Source organism: Solanum stenotomum, chromosome 2 (assembly GCF_019186545.1).
Source record: "Solanum stenotomum isolate F172 chromosome 2, ASM1918654v1, whole genome shotgun sequence".
In the NCBI taxonomy this organism is placed as follows: Eukaryota; Viridiplantae; Streptophyta; class Magnoliopsida; order Solanales; family Solanaceae; genus Solanum; species Solanum stenotomum.
The window spans coordinates 52,033,696-52,050,374 of record NC_064283.1 but is presented as its reverse complement, the minus strand read 5'-3'; the positions used below and the strand labels follow the sequence as shown (position 1 = coordinate 52,050,374).

Below are 16,679 nucleotides of genomic sequence, written 5' to 3'. Positions count from 1 at the left end.
AGGGGCAATTCGGGGGGCGGGGGGGGGGGGGTAACTCTCCATTCTCCAACCAAAGATTTTTCTATATCGAGTTGGAATGCCTTAAACGGATGTGTGGTAACAGGTAAAGCCCGAAGGTAAATTGAGTATTTTTTTGTAGTGATATCTCTCTTTTATACAAGCACAATTCTTAGGTTAAGGGATGATCAACTAATTATTTTGTGCTAATTAATGGCTGGCACATAATTAAGTTTTAATTACTTAAGTTAATGGAAGCTACATATTTATGCTTTTAACCGGTTCATTTGGATACAATATTAAATCTATGACTTGTATATCACCTCCTGAATGTAACTTGTAACTTCATCAAATGATATTTCCGCATTAAAAATTGACTAAAGAAATTACTTATCTAGACAACCAACTAAGCAATATCTGAATTACAGTATTATGTGTCTTTATAGAGTTTCAAATATCTCACAGAAAACATTGTGACGAACTGGTCGTAAGGAAATAATTGCACTTGTTGGAAAAGCAAACAAATTGTTCTTCAAATTTGAGGTATTAGTAGAATAACTGTTGCATTCCTTATGCTCTGGCACTATAACTAGTTTCTCTAGATTTATTGCATGCTCAAGTAAGAACTTCAAAAATTGATCAAGCTTTGTTACGTCAGATGTAAGCATACCACCACATAATGGCATAGCCTTGACATTCTTCAAATTATGTAAGGAAACTTTGACTATGTTTTCTTCAAAGGAGTGGTACTTCTTGTCTTCCAACAAATCAATGTCTTTGTCTTCATACTATAGATACTGAAGAAGGACAAATCATGTTAGTCGTTGAGGTTGTCAGGGATCAATATACATTTGACATAAATAAATAAATAGAAAACATACCGTCATATCAGGAAATATCATCAAATTTTCCAACGTAGGAGTCGATTTTATGAGGTTGTCTAGTATGGGGAACGAAAGTTTTGAAATATAAGAACTTATTGTCAACCATCTGCATTCCAGCAACGGTAAGGAAATGTCTTCCTCTTCCAACATCAAATTGAAAATCACCTCAACAGAAGAATGAGGCAGAATATAAAACAGGAGCTCTATTCACAATCAACATAAAAAGACAATACACATTTGGGACTGATAACTGACCTTGATCAACCAGGATGACAATATTAGCTCATTAGCACAACAAACGCTTACCAAAACATCTTCCACTGTATTTTCATCATAGTAGAGATCAAGATTGGCATGGTTCAAAGATAAAAAGTCCCTCAACTTAATTCTTGTATCATCAAAAACCCCAGAAATCATTAAATGTTCAACATATGGAGCAACAATTTCAAAGCAATATGTATCACCTTCGAATGAATACCAATCCCCGCCAAGATGACCGTGATGGATCAATTCCAGTCGCCTACATTTTGGAGCAGTCATGTGCAAACGATTAAAACCACAAAATTCATGTAACTTCAAAGATTCCAATTGAGGACAATTTGACATTATTTGTTTAATGTGTTCATCCCGGAGAAACAAATCTTCCAGCGTTAAACTCTTCAGAAATGTCCAATTTAGTACACAATCTTCTAATATTCTGCAATTCTCGCAGTTGAGTTTTAGAATCGATGAACTACTACAGAGAACTTCTGGTAAGCTATAAGGTTGGTCATGCTCCGTCGGATCAACTGTATACCATTTTTTTATGCGTAAATCCTCCACTTTCTTATTCACAACAAATTCAAGCCACTTGTCAATTTTGGGAAAGTAAGACAGACCATCATCATATCTAAACACAAAGTTTAGACTCAACCTTTTAATGCTAGAGCAGCTAAGGAAAGGTAGTAAATTATCCGTTAAGAAAATGACTTTGTGCACTGTCGAGTTATCTGAACGACCATACTCCTCTACATAACATTGTTGTCTACACAAGTCCAAAAGTATTGCCAATGTTTAGAGAGAATAGTTGTTCTGAACACATCTGTTATTGACAATAGAGATATAATTTGAATAATAAGAGCATGAGGTAGTTGACTGATCCTATCAATTTCTTCACATTCTGTCTCAATCTTTGCTTTTTCATGAGGTGAGTTTTCAATAAGCAGACTTTCAGAGTTGCTAGAGAATTAGTCTTGGTTGCTCATGTAGTTCAAATTGTATTACTATTGCTATCCGAAGTCACAGTGCCAGCGAACCACTCAACCGTAAATATGTTGTTGAAAAATAAGAGGTGTGACCTTGGAGATGTCAAAATCCTTTGAAATAGTCACAACTTTTTCGAAAAGTCACCACCTTTCGGAAAAGTCACAATTCTTAAAAAAAAATCACAACTCTTAATAAAAGCTACTTCTCTTTTGTTGAGAAACAACACAGGGCTAAGAGGAGGGGTGGGGGGGGGGGGGATTTTCAGACATCAATACTGAGAATAAGTTTACTTGTAATTATAATTTATATAGACAATTTCTGTTTCTTTTTTTGTTTATTCTTTCTTTAATGTCCAACTAACAAATTTATATCACATGACACTGTTTTTTTTAATGTGATAATATATGATATTTTTTAATAGATTTTTGTTTTTAATAAAAGGGGGTTGGGAAAGGGAAAAAATGAAGGAGGAGATTACAATTAAGGTGAGGAATCAAACGATCTCACCAGTAAAGTGAAAATTTAGTAGTCAATGCTACTAAGATTATTCAATGTAAAAGTATATCATTACAATTTGTAGTGGTTTAAACCATATTCAAACCATAAAAAAGAGCAATAAGGTATTTTATGTAAACATAATTATTCATCAAAATCTAAACACAAACTTAAGAAATGAAAGGATAAAGGATACATACACAAGGTAGCTAGACTTTGGTTTGCCATTTCAAAATCTTGATTTTTTTTGTTGTATTTATATTTTCATGAAAGGTTAATGCCACAGTACTTATATAGTGGCCATGGAGTTGACCATTTAATTTTTTTCTATTTTTTGTCAGACTTTTATGTCATTAATGGTTATTAGTTGATTATTTATCCTAAATTGGTTGTTGATGTTATGCTAAAATCATTGACGTAATAATTTACTTCTTAAATATTTGAAAAAGATATACACCCTCGTTTCCATTTTGTCACACCTACTTTCCTTTTAAATCCATTTAAAATATAATTATTATTTTTCTTTTTATATATTTGAAAATTAGATATGTTAGATACATGTATCTGATGACCAAAATTTGGCACGATGATAATTTTAAAAACTCATAAAAATGCACACATTAGTCCCTAAACAAATAAAATTTGTATTGTTTACCCTATTAAATTCAATAATGTTGAAAGCAAAATTCATGGGATAATTAACATTTAATAAATTTGACCAATAAAATACAGTAGAAAAATACATTCAACCTTTCCCTCTTTTTGAAGAGGTCAAAAAAAGTTATAAAGTGAATTTATAAGTGACATGTGTCACTATTAAACAGTTACCTCTTGTGTCAGGCTATTCCTAGAACAACCATGTATTACTTTTCAAGGGCTATTTTATTATTTTACTAAACCCATGGAAATGAAATATCTCTTCACGTTTTTGATACCTTTCCACCTAGAAATTTTCTCCTTTATAAGCTCCCAAATGGCCTAATGGCTTCTCTGCACTGAAACTTTCATTGAGTTTTTCTTTTTCCATTTTATAATTTTTTAGTTTGAAATTCAATAGCTTTCTCGGTTTTTAGATTTTGCTAACATGGAGGAAGCTGAAGTAAACATATAAACTTCAAATGTAGAGAATGAAAATGTGGAACTGAATTTAGGGCTTTCATTGAATGGTAATTTTGATGTTCACTCAAAAAAATGAATCGTTTTTTGTGTATAACTAATAAAAAATATTCTTTGATGTTTTCAGGTGGATCTCAAGGAAGTGTTGCTTCAAGTGTAGCTGAGGTTGAAATCCAATAACCACCTACTCAAGGTATCAAAATTTTGTGAATTAATTTATATAGCAAGTCAATTTGAATTTGTATCAAAATTAAAGTAGGAATTTTTTTTTTCTTTGGTTCTCGATGTGAAATAATCTTTCGTTGAACAAAAATCACCTGTATATTAAGGAAATTATATTGCTAAAGGGAAGATAAAAAACGTCATGCTCAACCATATGACTGTTGTTTCCACAAGAGGTAAAGGACCAAATGGAAAGAAGACTGAAGGACTGTTATACCCATGTAACAAGAAAGATGAAGTGGAGATAGTTTGTCTTTGTCATGGTAATCTTCTAAATGCAGTTGAATTTATCGAACACGCTGGTGGAGGTTATGTAGAACACCCTTTAAACCATATATTTATTGATGGAGAACAGATTAAGCAACATTGTTATTGATGTTATTTGATATTTTCTTTCGTTTTTTTACCGAATAAATTCAATGGCTATTTCCCAAAAAGGCATTAGATTTTGTATCGTTGTTATTTCATCGGTCCTTTTTTTGTTGTACCGACTAAAGTTCCTCCCGTCAATGTTATATTAAGGTTATTTTTCAATGATTTGGCTTATTGTTTTCTATGTGATGCTTATTTTTTTAAGGTTAATTAATTAGAAGCAAGTGATAGTTTCTATTCTACATAATTATTGACCCCTTAAAAAAAGAAACTATCACTTGCTTCTAATTAATTAACCTTAAAAAAATAAGCATCACATAGAAAACAATAAGCCAAATCATTGGAAAATAACCTTAATATAACATTGACGGGGGGAACTTTAGTCGGTACAACAAAAAAAGGAACGATGAAATAACAACGATACAAAATCTAATGCCTTTTTGGGAAATAGCCATTGAATTTATTCGGTAAAAAAATAAAAGAAAATATCAAATAACATCAATAACAATGTTAAAAACATTATGCTTGTTCCTCAACACGAGAGAGGAAAAAAGAGTTACATGCGAGTGAATATCACCGGGATAATATCATCTATCTTAACTTGTCTAAATGTTGTAAAATATGTTGTTTTTTAATTATTTTTGTTCAATTATGTGTAGTTTTGTTCCTCTCTTGTAAGATTTTTAAATATTAATATGTTTATTAGGGTTTGGGGTTTAACTTTTTATAGGATTTCTATGTTATTTTTCCACTAACAATTTTCATTGCTTGCTAAATATAAGTTGTTTTCTTTAAGTGTTAGGATTTGCTATCAACTACTACTTTTCTAAGTTTATTTCCCGAGTTAAAATTTCTATTTCTTGCTAAATCTGACAATTATGTGTTAATATATGTGTTATCCCTCTTTGATTATGTGTATTTTTGTTCTTCTTGTAAGAATTGCAGTATTTATGTGCTAATTAAAATTTGGGGGGATGGCATTTTAAAGGGGTTTTAAGGAATTTTCTTTTGTTGATAAATCTTGAAATCACTTGTTAAAATACCTTATATTTAGTTGTTTTATTTATGTGTTAGGTTTGGTGTTAACTATTTTAGATTTTTTTGAGTTTATTCGTAGAAATTAGAATTTTCATTTCTTGCTAAATCTAACAATTATGTGTTAATACATATGTTATTAATTGCATATTGTATTGCGTTGTTTATATATATATATATATTTTTTTTTCCCCATATGTGACTGATTTTATGAGTTTTTGAGTCCTAATAAATTTATATTTTAGGGTATAAGGATAGAATTTTATGTAGGAAATTTAGGACACGGATGAACTGATTGAGAGTACTAGATTAATATTTTTATTGCGACATAGATTTCATTTCTTGATTCCTTATTTAAAAGCTGAAATGTATTTCCTCTGAATATTTTTCAAAATGTGATCCAAATTTTATATTCTTGTGCCTTAAAAAAAGTAGAAATGAGAGACCTGTAAGTGAATCGAATCATCAAGTTTTCATTTTATTCTTTTATAAAGTCAATAGAGTATATTATACATTTATTTTTATTTGATTTCCTCTGTTAAATAAACTTAACAAATATATCTTAATTCTAGGATCTTTCACAGATGTGTGATCTCACATTTAATTACCACTATGATTAATTTTCTTTTATTTTTTGACTAGTAAAATTATCCGCGCCTCGCGCGGGAGTTCAATATGAAGGAATTTATAAAATAATACTTAAAACCTTCAGTCATTAAAACTAAAACATTATATTATCTTACACACAAGATTACGTAGTAATGAACATTAATAATGTAAAGATAAATGATAATTACAACATGTTTTCATTGATCCTTCAATCAATTATCTTTAATTTGATTTTATAATTTATCCTTTTGCTTCCATGAAGTGTTACTATTTGATATTTTTGGGGAATCAAATGTACATCAACCTGAGATATTAAATTTTCTAATAAATAAATAATCATTGGTGAAGGGATAAATAAATTTTAAAGGGCTGAAAAAAGTGAACAAATATTCTAATTCTAATTTGTAGAAAGTTTAGCCCTACCTTTTGTTTGTACATATATCATTTTAATTTTTTTCATTTAAATATATCATATGTAATTATTAAAATGGAAAACTAAAGGGAGAATGTATCATATTGGACAATAATCAACTTATCATATATACTTGAAAGAGAAAAATATTACACAAAACTATTCAGCTTGTTTGTGTGTTTTTTAAAATCAACATACAGAGTGATGGAGTTCGGTTTGAAACTACACTTCTATTCAAATCACAGTGTCGAGAAACACATTTATTACTTCAAGAAAAGTATTTACAATTTGCAGTAAATTTGAGAATCTGTCCATATTTCATATTGAATATGCACAATTAATTTATTGTGTCGTTATCTATGTCTTTGAGATTAAAAGAGGCTCTAGTCTAGTCATATATTCCTTTATAGGTCATCCGGCGCATCATTGAACTCATGTCAAAAGTTTATTAATTTTTGTCTTCTTTTCCCGGTTCACTTCGCACATCAAGGTGCGATAAAGTTTTTAAGGTATTTATGTCCTTACAATGGTATACCAAATTTGAAATTTGTCTTCAAAAGATGGTAGTATAGATCTTTAAGGAATTATTTTTTTATACCTTTAACAATTTCAGTAGACAAAACTTGCATGAATACTCAATTACTGTGTGTTATTTAATATGTACTAACAAATACTTATGACAATAACTTTGTAGAAACATAAACAACGAAGGTTAAAACATGTACTCAAAAGCAACAATTAATATCATAAGCATAAATTAATGACAATAAAAAAACATATCAGGATCAATAACAATAGAATGGAACAAAAAGGAAAAAATCGAGCCCACTGAATGTACAGTGTCTCCTTAAGGAAATTATTTCCCTCTAGTACTCGAGGTTTAAAAGAATAGATCCTCTCAGGATGGAACGATTCTATTCACCAGTGTATTGATACAAAAAACAATGGTGCCAGTGAGCCGCTCAACATGAGCAAAGTACACAAATATTTAATTGTGCAGAAGAAGAAGAAGAAGAAGAAGAAGAAGAAGAAGAAGAAGAAGAAGAAGGAGTTCAGAATTTTCGTTGTTTTAAAATTTAAAATGAGAGAAAATCCTCTATTTATAGACAACAAAGGGTAGTGTGAACAAATACTTATTATTTCTTATCGGAAAAGTGACAACTCTTTGGAAAAGTTACAACCCTTCAAAAAGGTCACAACCTTTCATAAAAATCACATTTTTTGATAAAAGTGGCAACTCTTCATAAAAGTCACAATTTTTCATAAAAGTCAAAACTTTTCGTACAAGTCACAACTTTTCATGAAAGAGGAAGACTAGTTTTGGAAATAAATAAATTAAAATGGAATCTTGGTTTGTGGTGGCGCCACGTAGTTGGAAATATATAAATTAAAAAAGAATCCTATTTTGTGGTGGCACCACGTAGGTGAGCCTAGTGTTCTCTTATATATATATATATATATATATATATATATATATATATAATATGAGAAGAGAAAGAACTGTAAATAAAGATATACTCCCTCGTTTCAATTTGTATTATTACATTAATTGCTTGTACACGTGACAACTAGGTTTTGGGGATATTTTAAAATGACTAAGTTTTTTCCGCGCTTATTGTCACGACCCAAGCCTACACCCTGGATGTGGCTGACACTCGAGAACCATATTTGCTGGTCCCAAGCAAATCCTCATCACGGCTGACTACAAGCGGAAGACTAACTCAAGCATACATAAGCATTAAATTGAAAAAAACATTTAAAAACAGTTTACTGAATCTCAAAACTGAACTGGATATACTAAGTATGAAACATAAGTTTTAAGTAAAATATCTGAAACTGAAAGACTCTCCAAAACTATCTATCTCTGAAGCCTCTACTGTATACAAGGATGAGTGTCAAGACAAGACCCGCAAATCCTCAAGAAAACTACTAGTAACAACTCATAAAAACTGGAGTCCTCCAGAAGCAAAGAGGTCTTACTCAAAAGCTGACTAAATGATCTCAAGGAATTTTGATGAGTATCCTAAGAAGTTGTATATACATCATTAAAAGATGTAGGTCGAATGACATCAGTACATCAAATGTACGAGTATGTGATATAGCTGAATAACAAATAATTGAATGAAAGGACTACACTAGATATAGATATTGTCATGACCCAAGAGTACCCCCTAGACGTAACACGACATACTTGACCCCGAAGGGGTTTCATACAAGCCTCTAGCATCATCATAACATAAGACATAGAAATAATGCGGAAAATTTAAAACTTTTACAATCGAAGCCCAACTTCATTATTCATAAAGGAAAATCATAGGAATCTAGACTTTGTCTCATTTACCATCTAAAGCATAGGAATACAACGTTTGGGACTTAGCCCTTTACATCAATAAAAGTCTCAATATAAGAAGTACAATAGGAACTAAGAAATGACTAATCTGTCCTCGAACTTGAGGACTCACCACAACTTGGAGAAAAGCAATCCAAGTCTTCTTCAAGAAAGAGAGTGTACGTCACCTTGCCGGAACCTACACTTATAAAAATGTAGGAGAAAGGGGTTAGCACATAAAGTACTAAGTATGGAACATGCATAAAATCCTTGAAATATGATAAAAATGACATTTTATTTGAAAAGTATGCATTTGTGAAGTTTAGAAACCAACATGCATCTTCAATGTCAAATACAAGCCAAAAATCACATTTATGTTCATTACCTAGTAAATCCATTACCTTAGCAACCCCTAAAGAACACTTGTGCAATGTATGGTTGGCATCCCATAATATCAACCATACTAAGCACTCTTTTGAAGCTACCTTAGTCATACATATCATATTTAGACCTCATCATAATCAATAGTCATATTCAAGGAACTAGTCATGTACATTACTTGAACATAAGGAAAGTCATTCATATCAACTATCCATTCAACATACATGCATACATTCATATCTCATTGTAACATAAAGGAACCATCCCATAACATCCTACTAAGTCTACTTGTGCAATGTAAAAGTGAAGTCACATACCCCCACTCCTACTAAGTAAACTCACCAAGAAGTCATAGTTTAGTTCATGTCTCATTCATTATCTTACCATATAGGGAAGAATAGCCATAACCGACATAGACCATGTGAGCTACATGGAATCCGGTGTTGTATAACCCCACACCGAAAGAAGGTGTCCTACTTGCTTAAGGTAAAACTAACTTGTTTAGCCTTTAGATGGATCCACTAGCTAAAGTCCTATGTTGGAACATAGTTATGGGATAGGGAGATTGCTTCTAGAAACCCGACCTATTGCATTGGCGGAGGAGCTTCCATCTCATGAGTTCACTTAGATGACCCTACCTATTGTATTGGCGGAAGGGCCTTTACCTCATTGTCCATATCCACTCGGTGCTAAGAATTATTTCCCAAATTATACATAATTAGTCTTGAATTGCATTTACATGTGTGAAGGAATGCTTTACCCTTCATTTAATAAAATTCATCAAAATAGATCATAGATTCATTAAAGGTGAGAATGTACTTTCAACCTTAGAATCAACATTAGTATGTGAGTAGAACTTTCACATTACATTCATAGTGTTTACATGAGAATGGACTTTCAATCAACACAATAACATCATCATCATCCTAGACTATTCATACATCATCAAGTGTAAGGGTAAGGGAAGGACAACCTTTCAACAATACCATACTTTACACCTTAGCCATAGGAGATTTATTTTCGAAGTGAATTAATAGTTTATACACATCTTGCATCCATATGTACAAACCCTAGCAATTTACCCTTTTTCAAGGTCATGAATCATGTCTCACAATTACACCTAAAGATACTACAATAGGTATGAATAAACCAAGATTCAATAACTAAATCACATAGTAATAATTCATAGTAATCATCTTGCATCAATACACCCATCACAATACATGAAATTGGGGTCATGGGGGTGTTCATGGGTTCAAGGAGAATTTTACAATGAAAATCACCATTTAACATCAAATCATTCATAAAATAATGCAATTAACATAATAAAATCATTTTTAGAAAGAACCCATGGCTAGAATTAAAACCCTAGTTTTTGAACAAGTTACTGATTTCGAAATCAAGAGTTGAAGGGCATCATGGAGAAAGGTGTTCCATGAATCAAGATCCCCATACCTTAATTTATGTTTTCCCACGAAATGTGAGTGAAAATCTTAGAGGTTGAACCCTAATCTTGACCTTCTTCTTTGTCCTTCAATGGAGTTTAAAGAGAAAATATTTTTGGGAGAGAAGTTGGTTGAGTTTTTAGTTTTTGAGTTATGAGAGTTAAAACGGTAGTTATTAGTCCTAAAAGCCTTATATATATATTATAATACCATAAAAATCATCCCCTAACTCTAATTAATTAATTAGGAAATTACCAACTTAACCCTCTGAATGGCCGAAAATGGTGAACTCCAGGTGTGACCTACGACTGCCCCACCTACGGACCGTAGGTGGGGTGACGCCATATCCTGCACACTCCTTCTTTGCATCAGAGAGGGGGACGATCAAGGCAAGGGTGAGGAGACTAAGTCTCAGCCCACGACACCCACCTACGGTCCGTAGGTTGGGTGACGCCATGTACTGTATAGTTGTGGTTTGGGCCCGAGAGGGGAAATTGGGGGACCAACGTGGGGAAACTAAGTCTCGAAACACGCCTTCTAACCACGGAGCGTGGTTCCACCCACGGCTCGTGGATGCCCCAACGTGGTTCAAGCTATTTTTTGACAGCTTTTGGACCTTCCTTGGGTCCTCCTCAAGGATCCTTGGGGGGTCCTAGAGGGTCGTGCCTTGATGTTTAGGCACTAAAACCCTAGTATTACATTAAATAAGTTATTTTAGGACTCTAACCTTTCGTTTTAACTTCATTAGGCTACTAGATTACATGTTAGCCTCTAGCTTAGGTCATTAGATTTCTGGGGTGTTACAGATATAAACTCAACTGAATGTAAAGAAATAAAGAAGGAAAAACATTAAAACTTTACAAGAGTATTTACTCATCTCTGAACTCAACATATTAAGTGATATAATAAATATACACTTTTTAACTTTATTTGAGAGATTTTGTAACCGACAACTATCACTATGAACTATGTGATGATACATCATCTCATCCACGCTATCAGAACTGTCTTATACCTTGCCGGAGTATAGAACACCTCAACTCAGTGGCTCTACTAAGCTCTTCCCAAAGGCACTTAGGATTCGTCTAAAAACTATGATCATGTACCCATGTTGGCATACATGGTTTATGAGGAATGTGAGTTGGCTTAACACATTCCTATATCGGTGCTCAATACTACTCCCAATAATATATACTCCTTCTCAATGTTTTAAAACATACTCTTCCTCTTATTTGAGATAATTGCTCAAACTATCCTCTTAAAAGAGGTAGCTGCTCTTGAAATATCTTTGAACTCATAACTCATTTAGAAATCAAAGTTTCTCTTTTATCAATGGAAAAACTAATACCTTTGGGAATACTTAGTTCTCTTATACTCTTACTCAATTCATACTTGAAAATTCTTTCTCAAAAATATATCAAAATCATATTGTGATTTGATCATGGATGACTCAGGAAGTCATAGTGCATAAACATTGATGGTATATGTATATGCTATACTACTTAAACATTGATGGCATACTCAACTCTTATACTAATATTGTTTTAAAAACTCTTTCTCTAAACTCATCTTTACTTTCTCAAAAACACAGTTTAGAACTTAAATGTTGGCTTTAAAAAGCTTCTCAAAAATTAAAACTCCATTCATAGGGTTCATGCGGAATTATGGACATGAACGACTCAACTCAGGGGTCTTAATAGCAATATGGGAACTCAATACTCAGAACACAAGAACTCAAGGACTCGAGAACTCAGAACTCAACGATACTACTCATCTCAAGAGTATTCAATTTATATGGTTCATGTTGAAATATAGACATGAATGAATCAACTCAAGAATCTTAATGCATGATATATAACAATTAAATAATTAGGAATATAATTTCAAAAGAATCAGGAACTCAAGAACTCAAAATCAACTCATCCCAAGAATACTCAAATCCAAGGATAGAATCCTAGATTACTGTTTTACTGATTTGAAAGTAGATGTAGGGCGTGAGGACAAACTAGTCCAACACTATGATAGCCTTACATACCTGGAAGAACAAGGTTCTCGAAGAATCTTGAAGAAGAACTTGATTAGAAGACTTGAAACCCTAGCTTGAAGGAGAACAATCAAGAAAACCTTTCTTAATATTCTTGAGTTGGTTTCTTGAAATCTCTATGGACAAGAATTATAATTTTCATTAGTGATCCGTAATTGTATGGAGGAATTTGAGTTGGAAGAATGAAATTCTTAGAGAAGGACTTACCTTGAAGAAGAATCTTGAAAAAAATTGAAAGAATCTGGAAGGAAAGTCTTCTACTTTGATTTTTCCTTAGGGTTTGAGAGAGAAGAGAATGAGGGATTAAGAGATGAATATCTGATTGTTTTGGGCATTTAATTAGTCAAGAAATTCGTTTTTGGTTTTCTTAGAGGTAAAAAGACAAAAATGACCCTTTTAATGTTTTTCTGTCGGCTAATCTATCACTGCACTGCATCAGGTCACTATAATGGTCATAATTTTTTACTTAAAACTCGGATTGTTAAAAAATTGGCGGCGTTGGAAAGAAGATTTAAATACCTTTAATTTGATAGGTTCTGGGCCATATAACTCTTTATATTCTAAGAGATATGGTCATTTGAAGTTGACCCAAGTAGAATCTTACATCAAAACTTAATCGGTAAGGAAACTTTAAACTCAACTTTGTGCTAGGAGATTCTAGTGACCTTCATTGATAACCAACATCATTCTCACAATAAAGAATTTACCTTTATACAAATGGGTAAATTTAAGAATCACTCGATACGACATTTCATGTAAATAAAGAATAGTTCGGGTCTTAACTTAGAAATTTTTGGGGTGTTACACTTATATTATTATTAGTTTATTTTTGCACTTCTTTAGCATTGTTGGATTTTAGGCTGACTTGTCTTAATGGGATTAGATGGGTCTCATCACGTTCATTTTTGGGTCATGACAAAAACTTACTTTTTGAAAAATGGTAATCCTTTCCTTCTCGCTTCTTCCTTGAGGAGAGAATGTGGGAAGCAAGGGGGTGGAGCTATCCTTTCCCAAGGGGTGTAGTGACACCCCTTTGCCAGAAAATTACACTTTATATATAGGTCAAATTTTGATTTAATAATTTAATAAACATGTGCTAACACCTCCTAAAACAAGTCCATGAAGGTTTAGTGCGGTGGTTAAGGTGTTGCAAAAGTTACTTAAGGTCAATCATTGACACTCTTTACTCATTGTCAACCATTGACACTCCTTGAAAATTCTGACTCCGCCACTTGTTGAAATCAATTATTTCACTCACCACCCCTAGGTTGTTCTTTCTTCTTTCTTAACCATCCGCCTCTTCGGTTGAGGATTATTAGTGGTTCCATCAATGGTGTTTGAGGAAGAACTGGATGCCCTTCTTATTCAAGCGATCAAATAATCAATCTTCCACACACTACTTCATTCATGGAAAGGAATTTTATTAGTTTAGCACGAGATACCAAAGTATTCTTAACTGTTTGAAAAAAAGTTCTATTGTTGTCACCTAGAGTCTCCACTCGTATGCTCTTCTTCTCCAAAGTGTAATCAGTCTATACTTTCGGTATTTGGTCAGGACAAATTACAACCAAATGCTCATTCATTAGATTTTCATGGTCATTACCGGTAGTTAATGAGATGAGTGGTCTCCTTACTAGGTTAGGAAAATCCTCCTCCCTTTGAGCTAGCTTTTGGTGTGTGACTTAGGTCCAAAGACTATAATTTTGCATTGTCTCAAAGCAGGGTTCATCTAATTTGGCCCAATGTCAGGCTTTCAAATTTAAATTATATGTCCATACAACAGTTGTCCAGCCTTAGGCGTGATGTGGGGTGTTAGAGAATGAAAAAGTCTCACATCGATGATTAATGAGATGGATTGTCTCTTTAGAAGTCTTGTTCAATCCTCCTCCCTTTGAGATATCTTTTGGGGTATGAACTAACCCAAAAGCCTAATTTTTACATGCAGACATTATCTTGATTCTTAGTCTGAAAATGAGGAGTGTGATTGTGGATGGAGTTCTAGGTCCTCAAAATGATATTAGTCGCTGTCAATAAATGCTAGTCAGTTTTCTTTGACGATGAGACCATTAGAGGGGAGGAGATGATAATAGTAAAAATAATATAGCCACCGGTGGTGATAGATAAGTTTTCAATAGGTGACGTAGGGTTTAAACTCTCCACATATATAAGTAAAACAAATGTTGAGAAAGAGTAGAAAAAAGGATAGAAACTAGAAAAGGGAAAGCTTGATTTTTTCTAAAAATGGAAGTGTAATGAATGGAGAAGATGCAAATATATATGGCTTTCAAAAGGTTAGTGTAAATCGTTCCCTCGGTAGCCGGAGTTAACAAATGGTCCACTCACTAATCGATGCATGCCTTGATCACAAATTACATGGAGGCGTATGTTACTTCGCTAATGTGAGAAGACCTTTCATCTCCTTTCCCTACAAGAAAGATAGCTTTTCCCACATTCCTGACAAAATTCAACGAATACCTAGAAAATGAGAGGACTATTTTGTGTTGGTCAAAATCAAGATTCGATAGTTGGACGTATCAAAAGATGCCACCTAGCAATTGAAGTCCAACTGAATTTAGTCAATTAAGAATGGTATGTGTGATAGCGATAGATCATGATCCTCTTATAAGGGAGGATTAAATCCTAGTTGAATCCTACAAGGAAAGTAGTTCTTTACTTTAAGCAATTTTCCTTTTCTTTTTTATAAGGAGTCTTCTGCAGTTCTTTTCCTTTTTTAGGAGTCTTTGCTTTTAATGTGCATTTACTTCTTACTCATTATTTTATCTCAGTTCTGGTACAAGATTGTGAGCCTAGTTCACTTGACCATTACCAAAACTTTTACTCAGAGTATTATCAAATCATCAATTTCCTCCTTTTTAATAATTACAAAATATGTCTTTCATATGAGATACCTATTTCCTGTAATAGAGTCAACACAACCACAACAAAGAAATACAATACTTTCCCCTTTTGACATATAAAAAAAAAGGTAAGAATACGAATAACAAGCAAGGAATCAAAGCAAACTCAGAGCCAAGAGTGGCAACACACACAAACCCTAACACAGCTGAAACTTGCAATCCAATGATATTAGTCATCCAAACAATCAGACATACAGAACAAGCATATATGAGACATATACACAATTAACCAAGTAGCACATTGATTAAGTCCAAAGTGGGCACCAACAGAGTGTTTTGAGCAAACAAAACACAACAAATATAGTTATTGTTTCTAAAAGAAACAAAATGAGCTAAACGTAGAAGGATCTAAGGGCAGTGTTAGGATGAGGAATAGATGGGGACAGTAAGGGAGTGAGAAGCTGCAACACTGTATCCACACAAGCATTGTTTTCCTGCTGCTAATGGGGAACTAGTCATTCAGTTAGGCGACTTTCCCTTGAGACTCAACCAGAGTAGTCCGTAGACACCCAATTTCAGTTTGAAGCACCCCATTTTGACTCCTTACAGCATTAAGATTAGCAAGTAACTGCGCAACAGAGCCATTTGCATGGAGAGCAAGTTTAGAAGCACGATTGTCATCAGGCATGTAAGAGCATTCAACAGAGGGTCAACCGATTAATCATATCTTTTTTTGTTAGCAGTCGTGTTTCCCTTTCAAAATCTTGATTCTTTTTTTTGTTGTTGTATGTATATTTTCATTAAAGGGCTAATGCCACACTACTTATATAGTGGCCATGGAGTTAACCATTTAACTTTTTTCTATTTTTGGTCAAGACGTTTTTGTTCATAGATAGAATAGATATTAATTAATTAATTAATGAGATCTAGACATTCAAGATAATTTTGTCATTATTGGTAATTAGTTGATTATTTTTTCTAAATAGGTCGCTCTTGTGATGCTAAAATCATCATTGACGTAATAATTTACTTCCTACATATTTGAAAAAGAAAAAGAAGGGTAAATAAAGATATACTTTCTCGTTTTAATTTGTCACACCTACTTTCCTTTTTAATCCATTTATAAATAATGATTATTTTCCTTTTTTGTAATCTTTTTAATTACATATGAATCCATAAAAGATGAGGAGAGACGTGACAAACTCATGACATGTGTTATTTAACGTCTCCATATT

The 16,679-nt window shown here is 32.9% G+C and overlaps 1 pseudogene; it reads right to left on the bottom strand.

The window, feature by feature from the left end:
- Nucleotides 1-437: 437 nt before the first annotated feature.
- Nucleotides 438-16,132, bottom strand: LOC125856089 (putative F-box protein At1g49610; annotated as a pseudogene).
- Between the last annotated feature and the right edge of the window lie 547 nt (nt 16,133-16,679).